The 12,290-nt window shown below is 35.4% G+C and overlaps 1 protein-coding gene across 5 annotated transcripts in view; it reads right to left on the bottom strand.

The window, feature by feature from the left end:
* Positions 1–12,290, bottom strand: part of LRRIQ1 (leucine rich repeats and IQ motif containing 1) — a 225,845-nt gene that overhangs the window by 157,569 nt on the left and 55,986 nt on the right.

Here is a 12,290-nt window from a genome sequence, read left to right as displayed (position 1 = left end):
AGGGTGTGACATGTTAGGCTAAGGAAGAATTAAAACTCATCAGCTAATTAGACTGATGCTGAAACTGAAGCTCCAATACTTTGGCCACCTGACGGGAAGAGCTGACTCACTGGAAAAGGTCCTGATGCTGAGAAAGACTAAAGGCAGGAAGAGAAGGGGATGACAGACGATGAGATTGTCGGATCTCATGGTTGGCATCACGGACTCAATGGACATGAGTTTGAACAAACTCTGGCAGATGGTGAAGGACTGGGAAGCCTGTGTGCTGCAGTCCATGGGGTTGTAGAGAGTTGGACACAACTGAGTGACCAAACAACAACAAATCAGCCAATTTCAGATATTAAGACGTCATGAATCTCTATCAATATACAGAGAAGGTACAGTTGTCTGTAGAGATTCCATCAGAGAATCTAATCTGGTGAAATTACCATGATTTCAAGCCTCAGATACTAAGGAATGTTTGAGCATGTCTACTTCTAGGAATCAATTATATAGTAACACACACACAACTATGAAGTAACATAGAGAGAGATTCCTTGCCATATTATTTAAAAAGCAAAGAAATGGATAAAAGTTACATGTCTATCAGTAAGGGAATAGTAAAATAAATTATGATGTGAAAGTCACTCAGTCATGTCCAACTCTTTGTGACACCATGGACTATATAGTCCATGGAATTCTCCAGGCCAGAACTGGAGTGGATAGCCTTTCTCTTCTCCAGGGGATTTTCCTAACCCAGGGATCAAACCCAGGTGGATTCTTTACCAGCTGAGCCACAAGGGAAGCCCAAATAAATCATGGAGCATCTATAAAATGAATATGTATAATCTTCAATATGAACTAGTCTAACATAGAAGAATTCCATGATGTATTTTTGCATGTAAAATCCAAGTTGCATACATAGGATTTTAGCTATTGAGTATACCTTATATTAAATATACACCTCTATGACTGTACTACATTGAACAAGGCCTAGATTGATTTGTAAGCAACTGTAAATGGTGGTTACTCCTCAAAATAAGAAAGAGAATGGAAGAAGCAGAGAGAAGTTAAACTGTGTACACTGTATACTTCTCTAGGTTTTAATTCTTAAATGCGAAAGTGTTAGTCACTCAGCCATGCCTGACTCTGTGTGACCCCATGGACTGTAATCCACCAGGCTCCTCTGTCCATGGGATGCTCCAAGCAAGAATACTGGAGTGGGTTGCCATTTCCTTCTCCTCTTAAATGAGAGTGTACTTATTCTATAATAATTTTAAAAACAATATGTTTTTTAAAAAATCAGAGCAAGTACTGAATAGAATTGTTATTCTATATTTAATTCTGACTACCACTATCACCAAATGGTGGTTGGACTGAACAAAATGAGAACAAACTGATGCTATCAATCATGAGAAGGGTTTGTTATACAGACAAATTGTGGGAACACTGTTCATAGACAGGAGGGCATATGTGTTAGATTTCAAGATCAAAATTTTAGAGGAAATTTAGTGAAATGGCAAAAGAGATTTGGCAGGATGTGTACCACACTGGCCTAACTATTAACAATGCGGGAGGATGGGGAAGATGTGCATTTGTGCGTGCGTGTGTATGCCTAATGAAGAAAAGAGAAGGAAATCATCTAAAAAATATATACTGAGGTCTGCCAACAACCATGTGAACATGAGATGGAAAGTAGGCCTTTCAGCCTCACTGAGTCTTGAGGTGATGGCAGCCCGGTGACACTGCTGCGCTGCAACCTCAAGAGAAACCTGAGCCAGAGCCACCCGACCAAGCCAGTTCCAGATACCCAATCCACAGAAAACAGGAGGTAATAAATGTCTGTGGTTTTAAGCTGCTAAATTTTGGGATACTTCGCTTCAGAAAAATATTTAACTAATACAGTAAGGATCCTACTCTGAAGAACACGCGAGAAAGAAGAAAATATGTTGAAAATGTTTTGGGCTAGGAAAGAACATTTAAAGAAATTTAATGTAATGAGAATTCAAATACACTAAAATAACAGAAGTAGGTAAACAAATGGAGCAAAATAGCACCATAACAGAAGTGATAAACCATTTGGAAAAACCAGTGTACAGGACAGAGAGCTAAAGACTGGATGGCTCACAAAGAAGAGATAGCCATACTGAGAATAAAATGTTTAGAAGCAGAGATTAAATGGCATAGATTACATTAATTAGATAAAAACAGACATGACAAAGTCAACCAAAATGTAGATCATCTATGATTGAGAAATAGAACTAAGCCAAAAAAGCTTTCAAATTTATATTAAAAAAAAGTCCAGAAATTAAGGAAGAAAAATCTATAGTTTAAAAACATTATATTCTAAGAAAAACTTATGTAAGTTTACTGACAATAAGATGTCTTGCTGAATTTATTAATCAAGGACAAAGGATATATTATTCACGTAGTTGAGCAGAAACCAGTTACGAAGGAGTAAAATCAAGTTAGCCCCTAGTTTAAATACAGAAACCAACATATAAAAATGCAGTGGAGCAATGTCCATGAGGGTTTCTCAGGTCGTTCAGTGGTAAAGTATCCACCTGCCAGTGCAGGAGACACAGATGGATCCCTGGGTTGGGAAGTTCCCCTGGAGAAGGAAATAGCAACCCACTCCAGGATTCTTGCCTGGGAAATCCCATGGACAGAGGAGCCTGGTGGACTACAATCCATGGGCTTGTAAAAGAGTCGGACACAATTTAAGGACTAAACAAAAACTGTTACTTCACTATTAGAATAAAAAATATATGCCTCTTTACATATACTTTAATAATCACAGGTTTTATTAAACATTTTTTTAATATTTAATTAAACTTTACTTAATTATCTAAACCTTCTTTAATCTTTATCCTAAGTAGATTCATTGACATAGAAAAAGTAGGCATCATGGCCTGAATTGTTACAGATAGTGTTCATTTAAGTGATTTCGTATTTTGATCACATTTTTTTGTATAACATATCTTCTTCATAAAGCAGGTCATTTTGTTTACCATTTTACATTTGCTATTCCTCAAAGAGTTTTGAATCTCTATTCAGGTATTAGTTATGATTATTACAGTTTTTATTTTCTTATTACTTATATGTGATAATTTTTTCCTAATTTCCTGAAATAATAGGCATGAAATATCTTTTCTGTTAACATATACAAATTATTTACAGTTTTCACATTCCTATTAGAAATATGAAAATCTGTTTTTATAAAAATAGCTTTACTTGTAATATAAAACTCATAACTTCTTGTACAGTCCTAAGACTCTGTTGTGTCCTCATGGAAATAGAAAATGTATATAGACAGAATATCTGCTCAAGTATCATTTACTTGATAAATTCAACTAGAATTTAAAAAAAATATGACATGGACAATTATTCACAATTTATTGTTAAGTGAATAAAGTTAATTTCAAAACAATATTACAGTAGTGATTTTTAAAATGGATTAAAAACAGTCTAGAAAGTTCATCAATACTGGCTATATCTGGATGGTGGGAATATGGATTGTTATTTTATCATTTTACATTATAATTTATAGAAAATAAGATTATGTAGATTAAAAGTTAGAAAAAGATACAAAATTCAATTTCCAGAAATTTCTGTTCAGATAGTGAGATCTTTACCCTTGAAAATAACTAAAAACAGTAACTACATTTTTTTTAAGTGTTTCCAAACGAGCTGTTAAGGAAGAATTCTCAGTCCAAAATCTGAATAGACAGGGTAGGCAAAGAGAAGTAAGCAGAACGGCAAAGCCAGTTTTCAGAGTGAGGAAACTTGTTAAATCCAATGAATATGAAGATCAATTTCTATAGCCTCACAATTTGAGGAAACAAAACTTAAAATTCACCAACAGTAAGCAAGTATGACAGACAACCCCAAGTAAACTGGAACCCCAATCAGCTATACCCAACCAGAAGACAGGAAATTAAACTACCTATCTCAAAACCTCAAAATTCAGTGAAAAAGGGAAACAGTCCTTCCTTTAAAATAATAAACACAAGCTGACTCTCCCATAGGTTTGCCATTCAAATTCACGATAATGGTGAGCAGAAAACTTCCACCAAAGATGTAGCACAAATGATTCTATATTGCTTCTGTCCTTTGAAATCCGAAAAAGTCTCTAAAGAACAAACTTTAATCTCATAACTAGGAAAAATCACAAAGTGTAAGAAAGAAACAGGTAACAAAAAGTACATGAAATACACAAAGAAATAAGATGCCATAAGAGTTATCAGAAATAACAAATCCCAGCAAACCTAGACCCACAAGAGAATCAGAATTAACTCAAAATAAAAACTCAATGACTAGGATTAACAGTAAATTAGAAATTATTAATCGGAACATATAGAAATTAACTAGAGGAAGTAAAGAAAGACAGAAAGATAGAATATAGGAAATGTGGAGACAAGAGTCAGAAGATCTACTGTATATAAAGTACTTCAACAAAATGAGGAAGATAACTTTTGAAGAGAGATAATGACTAACAGATAAAATTTAAAAGTGAAAATCACAAGTTCAATAATTTCATCAGACCCCAACAGGATGAATTAAAAAGAAACCGATGTCTAGACACGTCCGAATAAAAATTCATAATAGGAATAACAAGAAAAAATACTTGAAAAGACATGGGAAATATCCTCAAAGTTTCAGAAATTTAAGAACTGATTTCTTAAAGCAACATTGAAAGTTAAAAAGTAATAAAATAATATTTATAGATTATTGAAAGAAAATGAAGTTCAATTTAGAAAAATACGCCCAGTTAAATTATAATTCAACAATAAACATTAAGTAAATATATTTACAGAAAAACTGAATCTTCCACAAACTGGTTCTCTTCTTAGAGAAAAATTTTTAAAGTACCTGTATCATGAAGAATGAAGGTGATTCAAGATCTTAAATGAAAAAAAGAATAAAGGGCTTAAAAGCAATAAACATAGGCAAATATGTGCAAACACTGACTGTATAAAATAACCATAATTGTGTAGCTTGAAGGGTTCAATAAAAATACACTTAAAATTCTGAAAAATCAATGAACTTGAGATAAACTGAGTGTATTTTATAATTTCTTTGGTTACCACTAAATTAATAAAGTATATAACTATAAAACAATTGAGGGAAAAAAGGAGGAGATGAGGTGGGAAATACCAAGTAAGTCAAAAGAAGACCTCAGAGGAGAAGGGGGAAAATAGAAAATGTAGCAAAGACATTCTGTTTACAGTAACAATGGACTAGGTAATGAGAAAAAATATAAACGTAGCTGAAGGCACATAGGAATAAATGATATTATGTAGAATGAGAGGATTAAGTTCCAGAAGAGATGAGGTGAACACATGGGTATCATTCAGGATATTGATTAATCTGAAAAAGGAAAATCTGATCCCTTGTAGCACCAGGGGATCAAAATTGACCCCACATCTCTTCTCAGCAAAAGAGGAACAAGAATCCCTACTACACGTATGGTTAGGACCTCCATGTGCTACACATTAATACAAATATAGAATAGTTCCCAAGGTACTGAAGACCAGATTAAATAATATCAATACCAAAATATGGATTAGCTGAACAGAAATTGCTAATGCTTGTAGCTTTAAACAGCAAAGAACGCTGGAGAAAAAATAAAATAAAATCATCACCTCAAATTGATTCTGTAGTTTTGTTTTTCTTAGTATTCTCTGACTGTAAATTAACAAAGAAAACTAAACACTGGGATAACATCATGTGACGAAAGAACCAGAAAACAACATATAATCAAAACTATCCTCCAGGTATCCAGATAATAGAGTTACCAGACACAGAAATTATCAAAACTCTGCTGAGCCTATTAAAGAAAATTAAAATCTAAAACTTATGTATGAGGTACTATAAGGTGTGAATTGAATTCTAAACCAAAGAAGCAAATAAGTTTTAAACTTGAAAACCTATATAACTGCAAACAAGCCTTTATGAATGGATCGCACATTATATTAGACACAGTTAAAGAGAGAATTAGTGAACTATAATTTGAGTCAAAAGGAAACATCCAGAATGACATGTAGAGATGCAAGGGAAATGTCAGAGAATTATAAAACATAAAGGGGGTTATAGAATACAGAGGGAATATATATCTACATCTATTCATTTATATAAAGAGATGATAGCTCAGAAATGTTCAAGACTGAATAAAGATGCCAGAGGTACAGTGGATTCAAGCAGGGTGAATACAAATGTCACTACAGTAGGAATATCAGAGTAAACTGATGAAAACAATGGCCAAAAAAAAAACAATCTTTAAAGGGGAAATAATTTTTTCTTCCAAGGATCAACAATTAGGTTGTTGCACATCAACCTAGGCAAGGAAACCATAATAAAATAGGATATAATCACAATGCAGCAAATGCATATCAAATAATAAGTAGGTATCTCAAAATACACAGATGTGTGTGTGTGCACACACATATTCTTCAAGAGAAAGGGATATCACAGACAAAAGATAGAATAAAGATCAATGGAAAGGTTTAAAAAATGACTTTCATTGTTGTTTTTCAGTTGCCAAGTCATGTCCAATTTTTCGTGACACCATGGACTACAGCATGCCAGGCTTCCCTGTCTCTCACCGTCTCCTGGAGTCTGTGCATGTTCATGCCCATTGATACCATCCAACCATCTTGTCGTCTGTTGCCCTCTTCTCCTGCCTTCAATCTTCCCCAGCATCAGGGTCTTTTCCAATGTGTTAGCTGTTCATATCAGCTGGCCAAAGTATTGGAGCTTCAGCATCATTATCAGTCCTTCCAAATAGTATTCAAGGTTGATTTCCTAAATCTACTGGTTTGATCTCCTTGCAGTCCAGGGGACTTTCAAGAGTCTTCTCCAGCACCAGAGTTCAAAGGCATCAATTCTTCAGTGCTCTGCCTTTATTGTGCAGCTTTCACATCCATACATGACTACTGGAAAGACCACACATAGCATTGACTATACGGACCTTTGCTGGCAAAATCATGTCTTTGCTTTTTAACACTGTCTAGATTTGTCATAGCTTTCCTGCCAAGGAGCATCTAATTTCATGGCTGCAGTCACCATCTACAGCGATTTTAGAGCCCAAGAAGAGGAAATATGTCACTGCTCCACCCTGTCCCCTTCTATTTGCCATGAAATGATGGGACGAGATGTCATGATCTTACTTTTTTTTTTTAATATTGAGTTTTAAGCCAGCTTTTTCACTTTCTTTCTTCACCCTCATCAAGAGGCTCTTTAGTTCCTCTTCACTTATTGCCATTAGAGTGGTATCATCTGCTTATCTGATATTTCTCCCAGCAGTCTTGATTCCAGCTTGTAAATCATACAGCCTGGCATTTTGCATGATGTGCTCTGCATATAAGTTAAACAAACAGGGTGACACACAGCCTTGTCATACTCCTTTCTCAATCCTGAACTAGTCAGTTATTCCATACTGGATTCTAACTGTTGCTTCTTGACCCACATACAGGCTTCTCAGGATGCAGGATACTGGTACTCCCATCTCTTTAAGAGTTTTCCACATTTTGTTATGATCCACACAGTGAAAGACTTTAGTCAATGAAACAGAGGTAGATGTTTTTCCTGGAATTCCCTTGCTTTCTCTATGATCCAGCAAATGTTGACAATTTGATTTCTGGTTCCTCTGCCTTTTCTAAACCCAGCTTGATCATCTGGAAGTTCTTGGTTCATGTAATTCTGAAGCCTAGCTTGGAAAATTTTGAGCATAACCTTACTAGCACGAACAATGAACAATGCAAAGAAATAGAGGAAAACAACGGAAAGGGAAAGACTAGAGATCTCTTCAAGAAAACTGGAAATGTCAAAGGAACATTTCATTCAAAGATGGCCACAATAAAGGACAGAAATGGTAAAGACCTAACAGAAGCAGAAGACAGCAAGAAGAGATGGAAAGAACACACAGAACAGTTGTACAAAAAAAAAAGATCTTTATGACGCGGATAACCATGATGGTGTAGTCTCTCCTCAGAGCCAGACATGGTGGAGTGCAAAGTCAAGTGGGCCTTAGGAAGCACTGTTGCCAATAAGGCTAATGGAGGTGAGAGAATTCCAGCAGAGCTATTTAAAATCCTAAATGATGGTGCTATTAAAGTGCTGCACTCAACATGTCAGCAAATTTGGAAAATCCAAATGATATTGACATTATAAAATAATGTTGTCTTAAGGCATTCAAAACACACATATAGTCACATATATATGCACGCAGAGTTAATAACTTACTGATAGTACATTAAGTTGGGAGAGAACAAATTAAATTTTCTAAGATCCTAGAATTGCCTTGGAATAAAGAGGAAGGTGGTAAATAAACTTAGATTTGGTAAAGAAAGAAGGAATGATATAACATCTATGGTAAGCCAAAAGAATACTAAAATAAGATAAAACTGAAAATATAAAAGAAAAATAGAATAATTTAAATCCTCAGCAAAAGCAAAAGAAGGCAAGAAAAGAGGGGAAAAAAGCAGAAAAGGAAGAACAAATAGAATCAAATAGTAATAGATTAATTGAATCTCAAATATCTCAATAACTGTACTTAATTATTGATTACACTATCAGGGACTTAAAGGCTACAAATCAAACTGAATTTGTCAGGCATTTTAGATAAAACAATAACAAAACAACACATTTTTCTGTTATAGTACAAAAATTCCAAGAAGAGAACTTGTAGAAATACTGTAAGTGAAAGGTTAGAGAAAGATGTATTATGTAAACACTAAAACAGCAGTTCTCAAAGTGTGCTACAGTGTCCCTACCCAGAGATACTTTTTAAAGATTTCATGGAGTTAAACCTGTTTTCATAATAATTCTAAGAGGCCATTTGTCTTTTCTACTAGCATTTGCTCAAGAGTGTATAGTGGAGCTTTCCAGAGGCTACATGAGGTGTGATATTGTAGCAAATTGAATGCAGAAGGACACACGGAAATCCAGCTGTCTTGTGTTAAGTTAGACATTAAAGAGATTTGCAAATATGTGTACAATGACCCTCTTCTCACTGTATTTTTTTTTTGTTTAAAAATACATTATTCTAAAACTGTTACAAATGCAAAGACTTTATTAAACTTTGAATGAATTAACAAATAAAAACACACATCTCAGTTTTTTCTAATACAGTAAATATTGATATATATGACCCATATAAATGCAAGCTAACTGGGTTCCCAATAATTTTTAAGAATGTCAGAAAAGTCCTGAGTTCAAAAGAAAGCTGGTTTGATTTTGTCAGACACACAAGACCAAATATGAAAGCTCTGATACAGTTGAAAAGGGACATTAAAAAATGATAAAGTGGGTCAATTTAACAGAAACCTATAACAGTTAAATGAAAGAGGAGAGTGAAAAAGTTGGCTTAAAGCTCAACATTCAGAAAACGAAGATCATGGCATCTGGTCCCATCACTTCATGGCAAATAGATGGGGAAACAGTGGAAACAGGGTCAGACTTTATTTTTCTGGGCTCCAAAATCACTACAGATGGTGACTGCAGCCATGAAATTAAAAGACGCTTTACTCCTTGAAAGGAAAGTTATGACCAACCTAGATAGCATATTCAGAAGCAGAGACATTACTTTGCCAACAAAGTTTCGTCTAGTCAAGGCTATGGTTTTTCCAGTGGTCATGTATGGATGTGAGAGTTGGACTGTGAAGAAAGCTGAGTGCCAAAGAATTGATGCTTTTGAACTGTGGTGTTGGAGAAGACTCTTGAGAGTCCCTTGGACTGCAAGGAGATCCAACCAGTCCATTCTGAAGGAGATCAGCCCTGGGATTTCTTTAGAAGGAATGATGCTCAAGCTGAAACTCCAGTACTTTGGCCACCTCATGTGAACAGTGGACTCATTGGAGAAGACCCTGATGCTGGGAGGGGTTGGGGGCAGGAGGAAAAGGGGACGACAGAGGATGAGATAGCTGGATGGCATCACCGACTCGATGGATGTGAGTTTGAGTGAACTGCGGGAATTGGTGATGGACAGGGAGGCCTGGTGTGCTGTGATTCATGGGGTCCCAAAGAGTTGGACACGACTGAGTGACTGAACTTAACTGATAACAGTTATAAATTTGTGTGCACCAGATAACATGGCCTCAAAAATGGATCGTCCAAAAAAATTCATTTGTGTTTTTCCAGTGTTACAGTAAAAATATTAAAAAAAAAAAAAAAACCTATGACAATAAAGATCTGCAATCTACAATCATCACAGGAGTCACGTAAATCATGTTTCCTCTGGGACTATGCTAACAGGACCAGTGCCCCATTCAACAAGCAGTAGGGTATATATCACTAAGGCTTCCCTGATAGCTCAGTTGGTAAAGAATCCACCTGCAATGCAGGAGACTCTGGTTCGATTCCTGGGTTGGGAAGATCCGCTGGAGAAGGGATAGGCTACCCACTCCAGTATTCTTGGACTTTCCTGTGGCTCAGCTGGTAAAGAATCCACATGCAATGCGGGAGACCTGGGTTGGGAAGATCCCCTGGAGAAGGGAAAGACTCCCTACTCCAGTATTCTGGCCTGGAGAATTTCATGGACTCTACAGTCCATGGGGTCGCAAAGAGTTGACACTACTGAGGGAATTTCACTTCACTTCAGGGTATATCACTAATGAGCAGGCCCTGAGGCAGGCAGTCCTGAATTTTAAAAACACATGCCTATTTGAAAATAGCTATATATATAAACAAGTTATTTAACTTCTCTAATCCTTTGTTCCTTTTTTTGTGGAATGGGAATGATTTCATACTATTGGGAGGATTAAGAAAAATATTTTCAGTAGTATGTATAACACTTTCACATGTTCGTACTAAAAGTAATAGTTATTGTTTACTAACAATCACCCTCATAAAAAAAAGGAGTTAGAAAACTGTAACTGCAGTGACCAAATAAGGCTTCAAAGAGATATGTTTGAGCTAAAACTTGAAGAAGGAATAGGATATTAATACACACTCAGAAATGTCTATACACAACTGGTTAAACAGTAATTTGACCCAGTCAATGCACTGGATCAAAAGGCAGAATCTAGATGGGAAGGAAGTTAGAATAAATTGACCCCCTTCCTCTTTTAATCTTAGAAACTCTTTGTTGTCAAATAAAGGATGAGAATTGAGCAAAATAGACCTATAGCAAGACTTATGTTAGAGTATCATTATTTCCTCAACATCTCTAAGAAAATTATTCTCTCCCAGTCAAAATTTCTGACATTTCTTCTACAACCCATCCAAAACAAAACAAATAAACTCCCCCAAAATTCAACAGTCTCTTTTAAAGGACTTTCATATAATACAGAATTGCTTAAATCTTCTTGAGTCTACAGCTTCAATATATTCCTTAGTAGCCCTTTAAAAGTTTCCTAGGTCCCACAAAATAAAACTGAAGTCAAGTACATTTATCCCTCAAAAAGCCATTGCCTGTGGCAAAATTAGCATTTTGCTATACTTGTTATAAATATCTATTTCAAAGAATTCCTCCCACAGACATGAGCCAATCGTCTAATAAAACATTCCTGCCACAGGAGGGGAAAAAAAAAAAAAAAAAACAACTTTCCTTTAAGGAACAGCAAAAATAAAGATGTTGAATCAGGCGGAAGGTTTTCACTAAATAAGTGTTTGGTAAGGTCTACCTCCTTGAGTTGCTCCACGACTGCTATGTTTGACAGCTATGTACAAACGTGCTAAGTTACACATGAGATTTTCAATTTCCATCAGAAGTCCTTCAGGATCATACAGGTTGTATAGGGAAAAAAAAAAAAAGAATACTGAAACAGGAATCAGGAAATGAGGATTCTAGTCCCACCTATGCCAGAAGTTAGATAAAAACTATGTAGGTCTGTTTTTCCATCTGTAAACCAAGAAGCCTGGACTGGCAGATCTGCAAAATCCCTTTCAGCTTTGTACTAGGCATTGTGTAGTATTTAGTAAGCTAGCGCCATCTAGTGGAATCCAAGGAGTTCACTAAGTGTATAATGAGAAACATTCCTACAAGCAAAACATCTACAGCTTTCTCTTATTTTACTTCATTATTTTTTCCTAATGTTCCAATGACAACATTTGGTAGCAAGAATTAACTCAGGCACATTTCTCCATGAGCCATAATACAGTAATCAAACCTGGGTGAAAATGCTGAATTAGTTCAGTATCTTTCAAACTTAGAATACTAGTTTCATTTTTTTCAAAGGCAGTATTAACTGAAAATAAAGCAGCAAGAAAAAACAACAACAAAAAAAAACTCCTGGTATCTATCTAGTTACAATAATATTTTCTACAAATGTGTTACCTGAAATTTATAAATTAATGATTTATAAATTATT

This window comes from Bos taurus, chromosome 5, assembly GCF_002263795.3.
Source record: "Bos taurus isolate L1 Dominette 01449 registration number 42190680 breed Hereford chromosome 5, ARS-UCD2.0, whole genome shotgun sequence".
Lineage (NCBI taxonomy): Eukaryota > Metazoa > Chordata > Mammalia > Artiodactyla > Bovidae > Bos > Bos taurus.
The sequence above is the reverse complement of the archived record's forward strand: the minus strand, read 5'-3'. Positions and strand labels throughout refer to the sequence as shown.